Source organism: Aptenodytes patagonicus, chromosome Z (genome assembly GCF_965638725.1).
Source record: "Aptenodytes patagonicus chromosome Z, bAptPat1.pri.cur, whole genome shotgun sequence".
Taxonomy (NCBI): domain Eukaryota; kingdom Metazoa; phylum Chordata; class Aves; order Sphenisciformes; family Spheniscidae; genus Aptenodytes; species Aptenodytes patagonicus.
In genome coordinates, this window is record NC_134982.1 from 14,066,027 (window position 1) to 14,083,722 (window position 17,696).

The window sequence follows — 17,696 nt, forward strand, 5'->3', positions numbered from 1 at the left end:
GTGGCAAATGCTAAATGTTTAATATATGCAAAAGTGTTGGTCAGCCTATTAACACTGTTGATATAATTGGTATCTGGACTTCTTTACCTACATCATGTGTCTCTAAGAGCTGAATTTTATGATATTTTGTAAAGGGCAAATACTTGGGATTGGATTTTGTTTTGGCTCTTTATGATTTATTGAGAAATTCAGAATTTCTTTTCTTCTGGCTTCATGTTAAAGGTAAAATCGCAGGCAGTCTCAAATGACACTTGGAAATGATGATATCACATGAGACAAGGCAATGAAAGTCAGGGAACTGAAAGAAAATTTGTTTGCCTTTTGACATGAGAAGAGCTGGTGATTTTTAAAGAATCCCAACCCCACGTGTTAGCTGATGTATGCTAGACAACATGTGATGTAACACGTATTAACTAACGAAGATAAACACCAGGGAGCATTGGCTTCAATAAGATTACTTAAAAGGTTAAAGTCTTTCTCAGTGGAGTCAAAACTTTCAATAAAGCCATCTTTGTTTGGATAAACAATCCCCCCCCCCCAATTCAAACAGAATACTAATAGTTGCCTGAAACTGATTTACAGTTTTATTAAAGTAACTTCTTATTTCAGCTGGAAAACACGGAAATAGAAAAATGCCTTTAAAATTACTAATACAGAGTCTAATCCAGATTGTGTATTAGAAATCTTAACTGTTTTAGCTTGTTGAAATAGAAAAGCATATAGAAAGACTATAAATCCAAGATCCTGAGATACGTTCAACCCAAATGCCAAATAAAGAAATAAAAAGGGAAGTTTTGATTTTGGCTATTCATTGTACCTTCTTGATTTATAGTCTATTTTTATACTTTTATTTGGGTGTTCAATTGTTCGTAAAATTCGAATACCTTAATATAGCCGAAATAAGAATAATCATGCACATTAATTATATAGCACTATCAAAAGAAAAAGAGTAACAAAACCAAGAAATGAACTGTATATGAATATGGAAATTGGAGGAAGTTAGGTGACAGTTTCTACCTTAATGGACAACTGTCACTAAGAGACAATTAATTATAGATAATTTAGTCCAAAGCAAAAGCTGATTTTGCCACCTGGCCCGTTGCAGGCCAAGCAGCTGGCAGTTAGTAAAAGTAACCTAAACTGAACCCAAAATGTAACAAGACAATGAGTAGCTGCCACAGGGATTTATGTCTTCTTAAACAAGATTGAAGGAGATAAAGAAAACTGCATAATATCTCAGAGAAGTAAAATAACTGCTTAATTAAGTGAAAACATGACAAACAAGGAACTGGGAAAATTACAGAAAGTGACTAGAACAACCAACCTGTGAATACTCAGAATGAAGAAAAGCTGAGTACTTCTGAGTTACATCATTTCCAAGTTCTCCAAACTCCCAGGTCATTTAGAGAACAGATGTATGATCTCATTAACAGGGATTATACATCACTGGTGAGTTTTGCATAGTTACATATGCAGCCAGTAAACTTTGTCCATTATGTTACGGACAGTCATTAGGTCAGTGGCTGCTCAACTACCCAATCCCCAGAGTGACAGTTTGGACAATGGATTTGACACCCATGGGTGGGTTCAAAGGTTGAGTGAACCAAAGTAAGCTTTTTGGATTGAAAGACTGTGACCTTCCAGCTCTTACTGATCTCAAAACCCGTATTTAATGGGGCCTATAAAGCAATTCTGTATTGTTAATATGCTATGTCCTTCAAAAATAACTTACTTTGCCTAGGAAGGAATGACCCAGAAACACCAATTTACATGAATTCTTACTTCAGAACTTTCTGTACATAACAGTTTTCATTCACACTTGATTAGATGAAATGCTTTTTTGAAAAAGGAAATTCAGTTATGATCTTGATACTTAAAAAAAAGACAGCTACTATCATCCAACCTTTCTCAGACATTAAAAAGCCATTAGCCGTTACTGATAATATCTCAAGAGCATCATGATACATGCAATCATCTTCTCATCAACACGCACAGGAGCTTGGATTTTAATTCCAATCAATCATGAAATTATTTAATGAAAATTAAACGTTGAACTCTTGAGTTTTGCTTAAACTCAGAGTCCCTTCCTATGTACTTAACTTTCCATATGATGAACTTACTTCTCTGAGCACAACTTTATAAGAATATGTATACCCTCTATGTGCCAGACTGTGCACTGAAGACTTTTCAAGCTTGCTTCTTTTCCTCTTCTGCTGCTATTTACCCTCCCTTACAACTTCTGTTATTTGAGTCCACTGGGCAATCTCATGCCTTGCAAGCAGTGTCCAAATCACAGGAATTACCAGCCAGCATAGCTGCTATGCATGACAGACAGTCAGCAGCTCTAATGGGTAAGCTTTACGGGCACCTTCATTTTTCTGTCATGCCAGCAACAAGATGAAGACAAGTCAGTGTTTTCTGTAAAGCCTGTTTTGCAGAGAATGCGCTTTTGCAGGGAAAAGCTTGTGGCAGAGGCCCCTGGGCTACTGTATATCAATTTCATTTTAAGTCTTGTCATATTTTTCTGTTTCAGCATTCCTATGCAGACAGGTAAGGTGCAGCTTGGCCACGTTTTCTAAAACCTCTGTCAAAACAGGAACTTTTGTTGAGTTCTTTTCAAATTTTGAGCAGGCAGGCTCAAATGACTGGTACAGCTAATAGGAGTATAACAGTATGTCCCAATTAATCAGTCAGACCATGAGCCTAAAGTATGAGACCATCAAAACTATGAGTACAGAAGAAAGGACTAAGAGCAAAAAAGCAGGCCTCAGGATGGAAAAATCTCAGGGACAGAAAAGGCTGGGAGGATGTGATGTTCAAATACCTGCTTCCACCAATCATTTTAGCTGTTGGATGCACAATAGCCCTGCAATCCACGATGAGAGAAACAGAGTGGAAAATCTCTTCTCTGCATTCATAACTACAGTCTTTGCACAACAAAGATGTAAGAGCAGAAAGGAGTGTCAGCAGGAATATATCCTGTCACAGCAGATTTCAACCACCTCTTTGATACTCTTGTATATGTCTCTGATTATGCAAATAAATTAACACTGTATCCATGTATCTCTTTAAATGCTTCATTTCTATATGTTGTTTAATTCTAAAAACGAAGTGTACTTATCCTCAGAAAAAAAGAAAAAAAAATCAATCCTCCTCCCTGCCTTCCCTATTTTTTTGGTTCTGCTTAACCGAATCATCATGTTTCTGTCACAACTAGCTATAATAAATATGTTTTCCATGAATTAAGTAACATGCGTGCAGTTTCTGGGTAGATAAGAAGTGGAATCAATTGGAACCAGCTCTAACTCACTAGTGTCATTGCAGCCAAATTTCCTGTTTGAGTCACAGAGCAAGACCACTACCACTACTACAATCCAGAAATTACAGTGTAAAAGGCTATAGCAAAATGTACAACATTATTTTTTTCTTTTCTCAGACCAAAGCCTCAGGCAGTCTAAAAATTTGTAACTGTAAAAAACACACTGTTTTTGCGCAATGTCTATGACCATCAATAGGGCCCAGAGATAATACCAGAAATAAAAGACATATATATCTTCTTTGATACCTGAAGGTAATTCTGTAGAAATATTTTATTACATGTGGTCACTGTTACCTAACTTCATAGTATTCTCTATTTTGCTACCACAGCAGTGAAACTGGAGTTAGAAGTTACAAATGTACAACTTTAAGCAAATCAGATGCACTATAAAAGCTTGCTCAACCAAAAGCTTATGCACAGACATAGCACCAAATGCAAATCCTGTATTGTCCACCAAATGTAGAAAAAAGTATTTCTTTGCAAAGGAAACAAACATTTCTGAATTACTGTTAACCTACTGAAGTCATGCCAAAGAAGAAACAGCTGGACTAGTATATAAAAGAATACCTTCGCATTTAAGGATTCCATTGAGGAAGGAATTTTCCATGTCAACTGAGCAGTGTGTGGGAAAGAACTGTTTTTATTTTACCATGGTTGTGATCAGAAATATTTCTTTGTTGACATTTACAGAGTTTAATATGCAAACATAAAAATCCTCCAAAAAAGCAATGGAAACAGTTTTACAATCATATCCTTTCAGAAAGAAAATGCACTATAAGTCATCATAATCACAGGAAAAATATTTCCATCGATTTTTAGTTATCTCTTACAGTTTTTGTAATTTTAGTCATCAGCTTGGAGTCTGAAATCTCCTACCTCTCCATAAAACACATAAAAAGCTGGCATCATTGGGACCAAATAATTTGGAAAGAAATACCTGAGAATAAATTAAAATAATGTGCTCAACAAAATACTATAAGCCTATCTAGATGATGACTAAGCATAATAAATGGTTCTCTTGTGTTTCTGTAATCTTCGCAGTTTTGTAATGTTTCAGTAAGAATTTTTAGAAATACTTCAGGAAGAGATTAAGAAGTCCTTGTAACTGCAGCAACTTAAGGCATAATGATTTTACCTTAGACCTAAAAATTCTGTATGTAGAATAATATCACCATATATTATGCTTTATTCAATAGGAAAAAATTACATTTTCCTTGAACTCTTTTTAAACGTACTAGGGATAGTTAGATTTTGTGTGTAGTTCCACATCTATTCATTCGTTTCTCATAAGAGTCTTTAGCCAGTTTACAGTAAAATTTACTAAGAAGTGAACAAAAGCAAATGCATGAGGTAATTCTTAAATAGTTAATTTATCACTATGTTGACATAATTGAATACTCCTGAATTAAATTCACGCCATTGATAAAGCTCAATATTAACATACATATTATTATTCCAGGTATATCTTGTCAGTGTCCTTTAATCTTAAGACATAATTAGAATTAATTTACCTAAAAACAGGGGATGTAAATGTAGTCATTTAGAATGAATATAGAATCTCATAAATCACATCTGAAATAAGAACTCAGGTGGGCTAAGACACAGGTATGCATCCTGACAGCAGAATAAGGAACTGCAAATTACGGCAAAATGAACTTCAATTATTCTATTTCGTGAAGAGCAGCTGTATTAAATCTGGAGATAAAAGTTGACTTTATGAGTGGAACAAATGAGCAGCTTGCTAGTGCTGAAAGGGAGAGGTCTTACTTCCTCACTTCTTCCCGGTTCCTCTTGCTTTTGATTCAGTTCATTCCATCCCACCCTCAGTAATGCAGTTTCCCCACCCTGCCTCACTGTCCAGGATACAGCATCCATATGATCTCAAGATTAAAGATTTAATGAGTTAAACTGCTCCTGGTTTTCCTGAGCTAGTTTGCTGACATTTTAGTGAGCTGGCTATGCTCACATGCAAGGTAAGCAACTGACATTTGTGGCCAGAACTGGTGAAAGAAAAACAAGACAGTGGATTTCCCGTTCTGCCATGGAGAGTTGTTAATGTGTCTACATCTGCTTCATGTAACCATGTCTTATTAGCATATTTTAAAGAGGAACTATACTGTTCATTCATTAACTCGTAGCCTGTATCAAAGTTTCAGGATCTATTAATATCTGTGGGGAAAGAGAAATGAAGGCAAAAGATTTTTCTGCTCAATAAACGTAAAAAAGGTGAATCTGAATATTTAGAGACATCTGTAGCTAGAAGAAGCAATCCTGAAATTACTATAGGCAACTAAAGGACAGCAAAACACAGTCAACTCTGTCAAGTAAAAGGTCATTGTAACTTGCCCATCTTGGAACAAAGAAGTAATATGTTCCCTCTTCAATGAGTTTGACTGAGCTCAACTTTGAGTAGATTGTGTGCTCCCTAAGAGATAATACTTTCAGAATGACAAATCAGGATTTGCCTCGCTTAACTAGATGCCTATAGCTGAGCTTGTAGCTAAGCTATATAGGGGTCCCTATATGGTCAATAGAGAGAAACAGGCTCCTATAGAACGTGCCTCATCTTACCTATTTTAGATAAAGGATAAGACAAGTTTCTCTGAGAAGTGCCTATTTCTTCACTGACTGTGAACAGGGAGTCTACACAGGCTGTTGTTAAGTATCCACACTTCGTCGGAAGAACTGCAATCACAGTAACAAGTGGGATGGAGTCGAGAGACAAACAGCAAAAAATTGGAAAAAAAATAGAGATAGATAGTAACTAAGCCTCATCATCACAGACAACTGCAAACACCCTCTAGGGGCATATCTTTGGCTACTGAAGATTTCACCCATGTCCAAGTATGATACCCAGCCTTTTTTCACTCCTCCCCCGTGACTAGCATAAAAATGGGAGAATCCTGTTCATCTTGATGAACTTAGGACTTAGACCTAAAGTCTGAATGAGATCTGGGGTTACACTTTCTTTTGATAACATAGTAATGACAGATTGAGGATGGATGAAAAAAGTATAAATTGTAGTAGGAAAAAAATACAAGAGGTAAGGCCAACACACTTTTTATGGTTTATGTGTGAGTCTTCAAAGAACACAGAAGATAGAAAGGGAAGCTCAAATGAAAATTAAAGAAATCACTGTTAGGCAATATTGCCTGATAAAATAAATTAGCTACTGTTCCTTCTCCCTCTTACATCACATTTTATTGTTGATTATACTCACTGGGATCTTAAGATGGATATTAAGGTCTCTAAGACAAATATATTGTGAGCCTATCTACAGAACACCTACCCTACACGCCCAATTTGAAAGCAATCTTATTTTTGCTGCCAATTTTTATTAAATAATTTTTGGCAACTCTCACATTCTGTTCTATTTTGCTTCTCTAATCAAGTTCATAACCTGGTATGTGGAATGCACATACCTGGGGGTGAAATGGCAGCCCTGTTCTTTATGATTTGAAGGCTAGGAAAAGATGAGACAGAGTAAACTTGGGTTTAGAAGGAGCAGCTCAGTGAGCATGGAGGGCAGAACCAGTCTGAAAGTTCATGTTTACTAATATTTACTAATTGTAACCAAATAAAACAAATCCTAACAGCAGGCACACAATACATTGACAGCTGCTTTTATAATCTGTAAAAACAATTCAAAATTTTTACTTCTAATCGTAGTATTTAAGATTTTTACTAACAGAAAAAAATAATTTCATATTATTAATTAAACTGTTTACTGTAAAATGGCATACATGATACCTTTTATAAATTAAATATTAGTTAAGCTATTAATCCATTTAATATTCCTAACATCATCTCACTGACGTGTGGAAAGAAATACTGAGAGCTTGCAGTTTAACTTCCCTTGTCAATCAGGCCAAGGTCAGGGACCTGTGAAAAGAAACAGATGAGGGGGCCTGGGGAGAGAAAAACATTTACAATTTTAATTCCAAGGAGTAACTGGAAAAATGCTCTTGTTTTTGAGAAATCCTTATAATTACTTTGCTTTAGACAAGAACACAAATTTTTACTTTCTATTATGAAAGTGCATGTAGAGATTTAAAAAATCACAATTTCCTTACCAAACATAGAGTACAATTTTATGCGAAAGATGGACAAATTGAATGGGCTGGCAGACTCTTTTTTGTTTCCTGAAGTGCTTTAGAACAGAAATGATGGCTTTTTCATTATGGTAATGACATACAGATTTTTTGAATATGTGTAATTACGTAAATTCTGGTTTTGACACAAGCAAGGACTATTGCATTGTAATTGGACATCTATTTATAATGAAAATTCATGTCATTTGATTTTTTCTATCTCTGTCAAGATCTACTGTCTTGTATTTGTTTGCTTTTGTTATGAAACAGACCACAAAACACAACCAAAAATCCTTCTCTCGATGGCCTTACCTTTCCACTCAATAAAGAAAACAAAGCAAAATAATTTCCAGAAGGCTGTAATCAAGCCGAAGAGTGCTATATAAAAGGAAACTTTCAGTGTGAATGTAATTGGGAAGGGGAGTTTCATGCATCCAGCACCACGCTAAAATCTAAGTTGTCTTTCCCAGATACTCCAAGTTTAAAATAACAAAATAGTGACTGTGTGGTTCATCATTACTTCAGATCTAAAGTACTGCTAAGCGTGCTAAATAACACTGAGCATGAAAATCACTGTGCCATTTAATGCAAATAGTGTCACACCCTCAGAGGAAATGTCTGCTACAATATCTAGAAAATCTGAGGAGGATTAAAGTAGGAAATTAATAAGTATTTAGCAAAAAAAAATTCCTGCATTTCCCTCTAACTTTTTGTGCAGACCTTTTATTATTTAATATTGGAAATTCAATTCTTTCATAGTCTCCTCAGTTTCTTGAAAGTGTAGAACGGTGAGTCGAGATACCAGGAAAAAAATGTAGAAACATGTATTGCATAATTACATTTCTTAGTGCACCTACAAAAATAATATTAATTTGTCCCTACTATGCACGATGAAAATTGCAGCCTCCTCCCACAAAACATACGTCAATTCATAAACATTCCATATTCATATTTATGTGGCTCTCCACTCAAATTTTAGAATTCTAATTGCTTCCCTTTAATTGTTGTATTTGCTTTTCTTTTTAATGTTAACAGCAATCAAATAAGGAGTAATTTCATCTTAGACATACTCAATTTTAAGACAGTAATATCATACAGTTTATATTGTACTGGTGGAAGTGAAGGGCAAGCAAAGAAGTTAAGAGTAAAACAAAATATTTACCTGAATTGTTTTGAAGATATGAGAGAATTCAGTTTATTGGTTAGTTAACAATAAAGTCCTATTTAAACAGGGTATGGTAACTCAAAAAATACTATCAAATGTATGAAAACACACAAGTGCAAAAAAATTAAGAAGTAAAATAGGGGAAACAGAATGACTGGTTTTAAATCAGTTTAATAACATTGTACACATATAAAACATGGTGGAAGAAAAATAATAAGTGGAATGCTGTAGTTCAGTACATAAAACATAGAAAAAACTATTGTTCACTCCAACAGAAGAACAGTGTTAAACACTAAAATAACTGAATCAAATCAGATAAACAAGTTGACTGCATTAATAAGGAAAATAGGATCAGTATGGATTGGGATTCCACACTTAAGTAGGAAAGCACAGGATTTTTAAGACGATAATACTGACAGTGGGACTAGGATGATGACAGTGACTGTGAGATAATGTGGGAGACCCGGAAACCTGAGACCAAGAAGCAAACAATAATGCAACACAGCTAAATTCCACAGGGCTGCATTGCTGAGGCAAAAATTTATAATACTAGAATGGATTATTTCAGTGAATCCAGTCAGGAAACCCACAAGAGGAGAAATAACACTTGAGTTAGTCTTCCACAAAGTACAGGACATGATTCAAAATGATATTATTACGGAGCTAATCTGTTACTGTATCCACCACATTCTTTGTTTCATGGGCAACATAAGCAAAAAAAAAAAAAATTTACAAAGAAAAATTCCACAAATCTAGGGTTTAATTTCAAAAACAGGAAATTATTTTTAAATGAGTGGCCTCGTTAAAAAGAAATAAAAAAGGAAATTTTATATCTTCTCTGCTTGTAAGTGCCATGAAGACTTTTCAGTGGCACCACGACAGGGTTTCAGAAAAAAACAGGAGCTTTCCTTACTGGGCATATGCTGGAAAATCTGTTTCAAATATATGTGACAGTAGAAGATTTGGAACAGAATAACAAAATGAACTGTCGCAAATTGCCAAAACTAAATGAAAAGTACTCACTGGTTTTGAAGGAACGCACCTCCAAAGTAACTAAATTATTAGTGTAGATGTGCAACCTATCTTAATTCCGGTGTTTTCCAAAGCAGGTTGCTAGTGTACATGCCTGGGTTCCCCTCCTTTTGTCCTGAATGTAAGCTAAATACTAGTTCTGTTTCCCACTCATTTGCAGTCTGACAAAACTGCAAATGAATTCAGTTCACTGTGGGAAAAGCTGCAGAATAGAACAGCCACAGCAACAAAAGATAAGTGAACATCAAATGCCAACAAAACAGAAAATTTTATTAAAATAATTATTCTTGCAGTATCTTAGAAAAATAACAAATCATATCAAAAAAGAAACACACAGAATCAATGGCATCCTGAGATTTAGTTATCCCATTCTCTCAAAGCTATTGCTTTCGTTATTGGTTCAGACTGAATGAATATTCTGCATCTTACTTAACTATTAAAATCAATTTAATAGCATTCTATTTCCTTTTTGCACCAATACCAAGACTTGAATTGTATCACCCATCACTAGATTTCTGAGAGGGAGCTTAGACAGCTTCATTAGTAACATAGGTAATCCATCAGGCAGAACACAAGTGAAGAGACATAAGGAAGATAAACAAGAAAGAAAGAAAGTAGAAATAAGACAAGATACAGGTGGGAAACAAAATGAACTGTCACAAAGATCATGCGTATTGTTACTGGATGCTTGAGAAAAAGTCAAAAAAGTGGAGTGCCACCTTTGGTCACTTAAACTTCAAAACTGCACAATGGACAGTATTCTAGGTCACAAAAATTGAAAAGTTCAAAATACAAATATTTTTTAATCAAGCAAAAGAATGGGAAAAATATAATAAATATACTTGGACAAAGAATACAGAATTATTCTTTAAAGTAGCCAACAAGAAGTCACAATAATAAATACTAAATTTGTAACAAAACGATATTTTATGAAATATACCTGTTTTTCATACCTGAGGAAGCAGAATATTTTCCATTTAAATATCTTCCAAAAGTAGACATGCTTTTTGTAAATTCTTTTTTTAAACCCAACAGAACAGTTTGGCTGCACTGACTCAAAGTGACTTACGCTGATTTAAAACAGTTAGAACAGTCCAGACCAATAAATTTAAACTATCTTCTAATAATACTCCCAGTTAGAAAAAGCAGTGAAAGTCAATACACTGAAGGGGCAAAACTTAAACACAACTGCAAATTCTATATTCAGTGATCCTGGTATACTCATTCTCCCCTTAATAGCAGAGGTTTTAATCATATCCTCACAAGACCCATGGAGTTATTCAAAAGCAGGACCACAAACCAGAAGTCTTTCCAATTTCATTTCTTCAGTTAAAATAAAATTCACTCTGATTTTAAATAATGTTCAGTACAAATTGGTTATATATTACTAGACTCCAGAAGAACTGCAAATTATCACTAAAGAATCCAATTATAAAGGGTAAGCAAATCAGTATGATCAATAAATGGTTCATGTTTAAAGAAAAAAATCACCAAGACCCAATGAAGAGATTTCATGGAGACACAGGAACCATCAAAGAGTCATAAGAACAGGAATCATTCTTGAATACCATAGTAAGTTGGACTAGGTGATTGTTGTACATGGTACATCCCTTCCAACTGAACTATTCTATTCTATTCTACCAAAAAATTACAGATCTTGAAAAACAATCTTGTTAACATTTCTGCCTACAGCGAGCTGCAGGCAATCCAGGAGTCTCCTGGAAGGCATTGAGGATAACTTCTTAAGCCAGGTAATAGCAGCCCTACCAGAGGGGATGCGACACTGGACCTGTTGGTCACCAATGCAAGTGAGCTAATTGGTGATGTCAAGATTGGAGGCAGCCTGGGCTGCAGTGGTCATGCACTGGTGGAGTTCGCAGTCCTGAGGGATATGGGTCAGGCGAAGAGTAAAGTCAGGACCCTGAATTTTAGGAAAGCAAAATTCCAGCTGTTCAAGGAGTTAGTCAATAGGACCCCCCGGGGATCTGCCCTCAGGGACAAGAGAGCAGAACAGAGTTGGCAGATCTTTAAGGGTGCTTTCCATAAAGTACAAGAACTCTTGATCCCCAGGTGTAAGAAATCAGGAGAGGAAGGCAAGAGACAGGCGTGGCTGAGTTGAGACCTGCTGGTCAAACTAAAGGGCAAGAAGGAAATGCACAGGCAGTGGAAGCAGGGACAGGTATCCTGGGAAGAGTATAGGGACACTGCCTGGTTGTGTAGGGATGGGGTCAGGAAAGCCAAGATGCGGCTGGAGCTGAACTTGGCAAGGGATGCAAGAATAATAAGAAGGGCTTCTATAGGTATAGCCAGAAAAGGAAGCTTCTATAGGTTTCAGCCAGAAAAGGAAGGTCAAAGAAAGTGCACCCCCCCAATGAACACAACTGGCAAACCGGTAACAACAGACGAGGGGAAGGCTGAGGTACTCAGCAACTGTTTTGCCTCAGTCTTCACTAGCAACCTCTTGTCCCACACCTCTCGAGTGGATGGACCTCAAGGCAGCGACTGGGGTAGCAAAGTCCCTCCCACATTAGAGAAGGTCAGGTTCATGACCACCTGAGGAACCTGAACATACATAAGTCTATGGAACCTGACGAGATGCATCCTGGAGTCCTGAGAGAATTGGCTGATGTAGTTGCCAAGTCACTCTGCATGATACTTGAAAAGTCATGGCAGTCAGGTGTAGTCTCTGGACACTGGAAAAAGGGAAACATTGCACCCATTTTTAAAAAGGGTAGAAAGGAGGACCCTGGGAACTACTGACCTGTCAGCCTCACCTCTGTGCCTGGGAAGATCATGGAACAGATCCTCCTAGAAGCTATGCTAAGGCACATGGAAGACAGGGAGGTGATTCGAGACAGCCAGCATGGCTTCACCAAGGACAAGTCCTGCCTGACCAACCTAGTGGCTTTCTATGATGGAGTGACTACATCAGTAGACAAGGGAAGAGCTACAGATGTCATCTATCTGGACTTCTGCAAGGCCTTTGACATGGTCCCCCACAACATCCCTCTCTCTAAACTGGAGAGATATGGGTTCGATAGATGAACTGTTCGGTGGGTGAGGAATTGGTTGGATGGTTGCATCCAGAGGGTAGTGGTCAACGGCTCAATGTCCAGATAGAGATCAGTGATGAGTGGTGTCCCTCAGGGTCTTTACTGGGACCAGTTCTGTTTAGTATCTTCATCAATGACATAGACAGTGGGATCGAGGGCACCCTCAGCAAGTTTGCAGACCAACACCACGCTGAGGGGAGCAGTTGACACACCAGAGGGACCTGGACAAGCTGGAGAAGTGGGCCCATGTGAACCTCATGAGGTCCAACAAGGCCAAGTGCAAGGTCCTGCACCTGGGTCGGGGCAACCCCCAGCATCAATACAGGCTGGGGGATGAAGGGATTGAGAGCAGCCCTGCCGAGAAGGACTTGGGGGTACTGGGGGATGAAAAGCTGGACATGAGCCAGCAATGGGCGCTCGCAGCCCAGAAAGCGAACTGTACCCTGGGCTGCATCCAAAGAAGCAGGGCCAGCAGGTCGAGGGAGGGGATTCTGCCCCTCTACTCTGCTCTGCTGAGTCCCCACCTGGAGTACTGTGTCCAGCTCTGGAGCCCTCAGCATAAGAAAGACACGGACCTGTTGGAGTGGGTCCAGAGGAGAGCGACAAAAATTATCAGGGGGATGGAACACCTCTCCTATGAGGACAGGCTGAGAGAGTTGGGGTTGTTCAGCCTGGAGAAGAGAAGGCTCCAGGGAGACCTTATTGTGGCCTTTCAATACTTAAAGGGGGCTTATAAGAAAGATGGGGACAGACTTTTTAGTAGGGCCTGTTGGGATAGGACAAGGGGGAGTGGCTTTAAACTAAAGGAGGGTAAATTCAGACTAGCTATAAGGAAGAAATCTTTTACACTGAGGGTGGTGAAACACTGGCACAGGTTGCCCAGACAGGTAGTGGATGCCCCATCCCTGGAAACTTTCAAGCTCAGGCTGGACGGGGCTCTGAGCAGCCTGATCTAGTTGAGGATGTCCTTGCTCATTGCAGGGTGGGGGTGGACTAGATGACCTTTAGAGGTCCCTTCCAACCCAAACTATTCTACGATTCTATGATTCTATATTGTGTCTAGTACAGTGTAAAATATGCAAGTAGTTTTCTTCTGTTGGGTTCTGCTGAAGCTTGCATATAACTACATTTTTTAGAAGATTTAAAAGATAAGTGAGTTGAAAATTCCTGGAAAAAGTTCAAGGGGAACATTTAACCTGCAGTTAATTAATGTGTCCCACAGCATGGGACCTATAAAAAAAGAATCAATACCCAGGCTAAGGAATTCAACATTGCTTAAGAAGGAAGCTGCAGTCCAGGAAATCCACAATCCTGAACACTCAAGAACTGACCAGTTACCTGACTAGAAGGACCGCTGGATGAAAGAATATCTGTTTGCCTAACTGTGATTCTGGTTGTCCAGACACCACGCTGCTCTGTTATCTGCTTTGACAGATAAGGAGTTTGTAACCTAGCCTCTTAAAAGTCGAAAGACACATTCTAAAAGAAAAAAGAGGTGTGTGTGTGTCAGAGAATAACACATTCTATCTTATTATCTCAAGCACAGAGGACTATACTGGGAGAAACAAATGACTAAGTGAGCTAATAGGAAGAACCTCTAGTCCCACCTCCGCAATCTCCAGTGTATGAGATATGCAAGCTGTCTGTGCTTTGTATCTGAGCTCTGCTCTACAACCAAGAGAACACGGACAGACTTAATTTCTACTTTGAAAATCACATTAGCAAATAAAATTTCCTTGATAACTACAAACCAAGCAGACACTGGAAGAAAAAAAAAAACAACCTACTTGCGCTATCAAATACACCTACTAAAAAAGAAAGCCCTCTTCTCAATATCCAAAGTTGCTCAAAAGCTTAAGCAAAAACAAAGCATAAGAATTAGAATGGAAGAGATTATCAGTGTTCATACGGACTACAGAAATCAAAGATGTATCTATACTAGTAATACTGATTCAGTTCTAAGAATCACCTATCAAAAAATAAGAAAACAGGAAGAATACAAAAATAGCAGAAGGAAGTTCAGACAGGAATTTTAAATATGCTAAAAATAGAACAAGAGGTATAGAAAAAACTACCATATAAAGGGAAAAAAATGCCAGACTGTAATTTAGAAAGGAGATGACTATGTGGGCATATAAACCAACAAATAATACAATGAAAATAAGCTGGGCTGCTATTACTCCAAAACTAAAAAACGGTAAATTCAAAATTGATGAAAAGAAATGCTTAAAATGCCCTTTTTCTCAAGGGAAAAGTTCTTATTCTTATCTTGTTTACCATCAGGGACTGAACATGGAGATCTTCAGATAACATATAGGTCTCATCACTTTTACCTAATAAACCGTGTATCAGGAAATGTAATTAGCACCAATCAATATCCCAAAAGCCTCCTCCTTCCCCTTACGATATATCCAAGGTTCTCACCACACTCATGACAAACACAATTATATCCTCTCCCTGAAACTGCATCCTGAATTTTACCCAATTTCTCCATTTTTGTTCAGGCAATACCCATTAAATACTGACTATTCAGAAGACACTGTCAGCTACTTTTGTCACTGTCAATCTCTGGGTCTCTGTCTTTCCTCTTCCTTCTATCACTCTTCCTTACTGTTCTCCTTTACCCAGCAGCACTAAGTAACTTTTACCTTTCCTTCATTTTCTCCATCCAGCTCAAGAAAGCAGAGTCTTTGCATACAAATCAAGCCTCACAAGCAGTGACTGGGAAAACCTACCATAAATTTTTTTTTTAATAAGCTGATTATTCTGTAAATGCAACAGATTCTTGCCTTTTTCTCTGAAGAATGGGTTATCAACTCCAATCATAGGCTGAATATCAGAAAAATAAACAACAGCTTTGATCCACTACAGCAATTTCTATGTTCTTGTGTATGAAAGTACTTAAATACCTCCTAAGGAAGCACAACAGTTTTGCGTTAGCAACCATGTGCTTCAGTATAAATCCTAAGCAACAAGCACTGAAATAATCATCTTCTTGGATGTGGGCCTGTTAATACCCTTAAAAAACAGAACTGGTAATCAAAATGATCCTCTGTGTGTTTTTCCCAGCCAACCTGAAGATCTGTTAAGAAGAAGAACATTATTACTTCCAAAAGAATGTTCTATCTCTCAGTGGAAGCATCATCAATATTTACTCAGGTTTTATCAAGATTGCAGACTGGAAATGGAAACACCAAAGAATGTTAGCAAATCAGTTGAACCTGTTTTCTCAATTTTTCTATTAATAATTTTCTGGATTTGGTTCTACCACTTCTAAAACATTAAACTGAAACACTGGTGCTTTAAATAAAAGTAGTAATGGAAAATATGCATGTTGTGCATTGTTTCAATAAATAATCTGGACAAGTGCATGACACTTATCAAGAGATCAAAAAACCCAACAAGCATTGAGGGTTCCCTGAAGACCCTCTTTCTTAAGGTGCTTGACAATGAAATAATGAGGTAGTAAGTTGTGCGTTGCTTGTAGGTATTACACAGCTTCCAGAAGTCACTAAGCCAAACTACCTTGATGCTGAAATGAAACACCTTCCCTATTTACAGATGGAAGACAGCTGTGAAAGCCACTCTTTGCTCCAGTGCAGAGCTACAGCTTTACAGTTCTGTACCTCTGCAGCAGCCTCCTTGCTCTCTGAGCTAAGATGTGAACAGGCACAGGGGAATGCACTCAAGCCACTACTCACTACTTGAAAGCCATTTGCTGTCTCCTGGAAGAGGCAGTGAGCCATAGGGGAGCATCCTTAAGCACAGTCCAGCTTGTAGGCTGCTTGTGGGATCACAGTAAGCCTCAGTAAAATCATCTTAAATATGATTAACTACTGTTGCTGCCAAACAATTTGAATTTAGGAAGGATATGGATTCAAACATAGTGATAACAGTCTTACAATTGAAGTTTTGGTTTGGTTCTCCATCTAAGTTTAAACTGGGTTGTAAATTGAAAATCAGCATGTAAACCATATACGCTTATGCAAAAAACACAGTAAATTGATTTTTAAAAATATGAATAGATCTTACTACTACTGGCTATTTTTCTATTTGATTATTTTTGTATAGAAAAGACACATAAATACTAAAGGAGCAAACAAAAATAAAAAATGTGCAGTTAAGTATGCAGAGGAATACAAAAATATTGATGTAAACATTTTGCATAATTTTCTATGTAACAAATGTCAATTAGTTCTAGGAAAACAGGGCAGGCAATTTGCAGAAGCATGAGATACTTTCTGGCTAGTTGTTAGAGTAGTACCCTTAATCTCTTTTAGGATTATCTATTGCTACTTATTATTGCAGTGATACAAAGATACATACTACAAATGTCTTTAGTTGTCTTGTACACAGGCTGACAGTCTTTGACTTAAAACTGATGGGTGACAGCATATTGCTGTATGTTATTTATTTAAAGAAACTACACATCTGTTGATTAATATACTCACCAAAACATCCGGATTTCATAACCTGAAAAAGCGTGCTCAAGTTTGAATGTTTCACTCATTAAAACCTGTTCAGAAAGTGATTTATGGCTACTAAGTTACCCTCATGAGAAACTTACTTTTAAATGAGTAAATCAGATCAGAAGTCTAAAGGTCAGTTAGGGGAAAAAAAGCATCTGAGGTACACACTTGTATATATGTTTTATAAACCAAATTCAAAATATCCAAATATTACAATACAATACAAAAATAATACAATACAGTTTATTCCTATAAACACATAATTTCTTAATAAAAATGGAATTAATGCACCATAATCTAAGGGGATATAATTCACATGCAAAAGAGTCAAGAAGAACATATGAATAAATTAATTTTACTTGCATATATTTACACTCCTATTTGTTTTAGTTAAAACTACAGCTCTCGGTTCAGCCCTTTGGCAATAGTAGCCTAAACACTGGAGGTCTTCCACAGCCTCATTTTTAATGGAGTTTCGCTGTAAATGTTAAATATATGCCAAATGTGAGTATTTTCAGTTGGTAAAATTGTTGTTCCATTTTACAGCACTGTAAATAGCTACATAAG